The sequence below is a fragment of the Anneissia japonica genome, unplaced genomic scaffold (genome assembly GCF_011630105.1).
Source record: "Anneissia japonica isolate Jap-2015-1 unplaced genomic scaffold, ASM1163010v1 scaffold288117_len521816_cov214, whole genome shotgun sequence".
Taxonomy (NCBI): domain Eukaryota; kingdom Metazoa; phylum Echinodermata; class Crinoidea; order Comatulida; family Comatulidae; genus Anneissia; species Anneissia japonica.
In genome coordinates, this window is record NW_022685717.1 from 136,714 (window position 1) to 139,806 (window position 3,093).

The following is a 3,093-nucleotide window of genomic DNA, read 5'->3' on the forward strand; positions in this document are numbered from 1 at the left end:
GGGTGACCTCTAATAGGTCTGATCTTACTTGTGATCAATCTTATTTCTTTATATTTTTCTGTTCTACAACAGAAAATTAGAATATATGAAATGGTATGGTCGATGAAATGAATAGTTAGAACCATCAAAAAGCGTAGTCCTACCAACATTTTGCGTACAAATTGCTGTGACATACGATATCTACAAGTACAATTGCAGACAAATATGCTAATTGTTTCAAATGTTTCTTGTAATTATCTTTATTATATAGGCCTAGGCCTACTGAAGAAGAGGCAGGGAGAGAGGCCCGGGCCTACTAGAAAAGAGGCAGGAAGAGTTCTAAAAGCTAATCTTACCTGTTCACGTTAACTTCCAAAGATTCGTTGTATTGACTGTTCAGCCAGTGCCGCCAGTGTTTTTCACACTGTGCATTGGTGTAGACTCGCTTGTCTTCCGGGTTGGTTTACAGCAGGGAACAGTGACCAAATAAAGGACAACATGACAATCTAAAGGAACTAAAGAAAGTTGATTGTTCACGCCACGCCATCGTAATCGTCGTACTCCATGGCCAGGAAGACTGATTTAATTAATTGTATTAATATTGCAATAAAAATAATATCAATCATCATTACTAACTGTATTATTGTTAAATAGAATACACTGTTGATTTATAACCTAGTCTACAAGTGAACATAATATGTTCACTTATATATTATATAATTATTATATTCATTATCGTTATCATTACTTTTGTTATAGGCCTATATATTATTATTTTTCATCATCATCATCATCATCATCATTTTTATAATTATCCTCATTAATACTTTTATAATTGTGGTTTTCTTATAGTATTTAAATATTGTAAGGCTACAATCTACATAATAGGCCATGCCTCGTCTATGTAAACACCAATGAAAGACACCGACAATCTTCGGATAAAGGAATACAAGAGACCGATGGTGGAATCAGACCATAAATCGGATAATGTCTTACAGTTACACCATGTGACGTCGAAATAGTAACGCGCGCATCAGTGATGATACGCCTTGAATGTGTTTTTTAAACGAATCATTCACGCGAAACGACCTTGTTAACACCATATGAATGTTTCCTGCAGTTGAGTAGTCACTTCCTTTTCAACCTCGGCATACGAACATATTTTAAGATACCCACTACCACCACCACCATGATTTCAAGCGTAGACAAAGCTGTGAGCTATTAATACAAAGCCTAACTGTGATTTTAGCAACCCTTTCAGATTTTACCGCAAACGATTAATTTTATTTATACGTATGCCGTTTTAAACGGATGGGGATGCTAATAGACTTTTGCCAAATGTCAATCAAATTTTACAATTGACAAAATTAATCATAACCGAAAGGTCCCACTGATTAATCTCAGATAAGAAAATACAATACATACTTTAACTCCAAGTATTGAAATGCATGCCATATCGTGTTGGGAATCAATAATTTGAAATTATGTCATCATCATAAATACTTGGAGTACAGGAAATGCGCTTATTAAAACATACGCGAACACGTGCGTGTGTGAGACAACCTTGTTGGACACGCCCGAATTCCTGGCACTGTTCTGATTGGTCAGTTGTTAAGTTTGACCGACACTACTCCGGAAAGGTCAATTACACACGATTCAGTGGCAGATCCAGGAATTCGAAATAGAGGAGGCAATGAAGGGACTTCCACAAATAGAGGGTCAAGAAGAAAATTTATGATTTTGGCACCTCTAGGTTACCGGAAAGACAAGTCAGTGGTGGCGCCAGAGGGGGAGCTGGGGGGGGGGCGCTATAGCCCCCCCGTCGGGGAAGCATAGCCCCCTCCCCCATCGGGGAAGACGATAAATTTTGTCGGGGAACAAACAAATAAAAAAAAATATTTATTCGTTTAGCCACCATATCGTTTGTGTTAACTTTTCATCACAACAACAACCACAATAACAACAATAATAATAATTCAATGAGACTAATTAAAAATAATTTGCATTCTGTTATGACAAATGCTCATTTAGATAACCTCATGATGGTTGGAATACATCGTGACAGGTGAAGCAACCTCGACCATGACAACGTAGTTGACAGATTTCATGCAAATTTTCCAAAATATAGAATTTCACTTTCAAGAATGAGGATTTGAAAATAAATTAGATGGTTACATTGCATACTCTTTGTTTCTTGCTTTATTCAAAATGTTTTGGTTTTGGAAGCTGATGTCAACATTAGAAAACATAGCCTACATGAAGTCATATTATAGTAACTCGATGCCTATCAAATAAGTAATAAAAATTCGCCATAATTCATCAAATATCCGTGGCTGGACCCCCCACCGGGGGCCCTAGGCGGCCCTCTGGCCCCCAGCCAAGTGAGACTCGATTCGCTCCACTAGCCCCCCCCCCCCCCCCCCGTCGGGGCCTTTAGCCCCTCCGTCGGGCAGGTCCTGACGCCACCACTGAATACAGTACCTAAATTTAATTATAATTTTCCTTTTTTCTCAATTATTTTTATAATTTTGAACAATTTAGGGGGGAGGGGGAAAAGCCGGCTCCCCAACCCCTGAATCTGCCACTGCGAGTTTACGTACGTATACACCGCCATTTTGGTGGGCTTTTAGCAAAAGTTCCAAAAGACAGGGCTTGGCGATGAGTTCACACAAAATAATCTTCACATCATAACGTTGATAAACCAGTATTCATCCTTCTACGTACTGATATAAATATCCTGAATTCCTTCTTCACCAATGCTTCACATGGCCGGCGGTAGCACGACGCCAATGTGTGTCTACTAATGGGTTTAAAGTCGGTTTTTTCACAAGGCGAATTATTTGCGCGAATCGGAAGCGTCGTTCATATGGCTTTCACATTTCTATCGGAGTTTTCGCTTTAGCGAAATCGGTTGTTCGAACTGTTTCTACTTTTTGCGAGGCGGAATAAATGTGCAGCCAATCAGAGTTCCAGGAAGCGAACCGACGCTTTCGATTCGCACGAATAAATTTGCCAAGTGGAAAACAGGCATAAGACTGACATATGACGCGTTTTTATAATTTTTGTTGATCTTTGAATTTAATCATTTCAATGAACAAAAGAAAAACAATAAAA

At 38.7% G+C, this 3,093-nt stretch overlaps 1 protein-coding gene across 1 annotated transcript in view; it reads right to left on the reverse strand.

Moving 5' to 3' along the window:
• The window catches only part of LOC117112063, a 7,229-nt gene extending 6,720 nt beyond the window's left edge, over nt 1–509 (reverse strand). The window contains exon 1 of the mRNA XM_033255120.1: nt 336–509. The gene's annotated coding sequence lies outside the window, so the exon portion shown is untranslated. The remainder of the gene's footprint in view (nt 1–335) is intronic.
• Between the last annotated feature and the right edge of the window lie 2,584 nt (nt 510–3,093).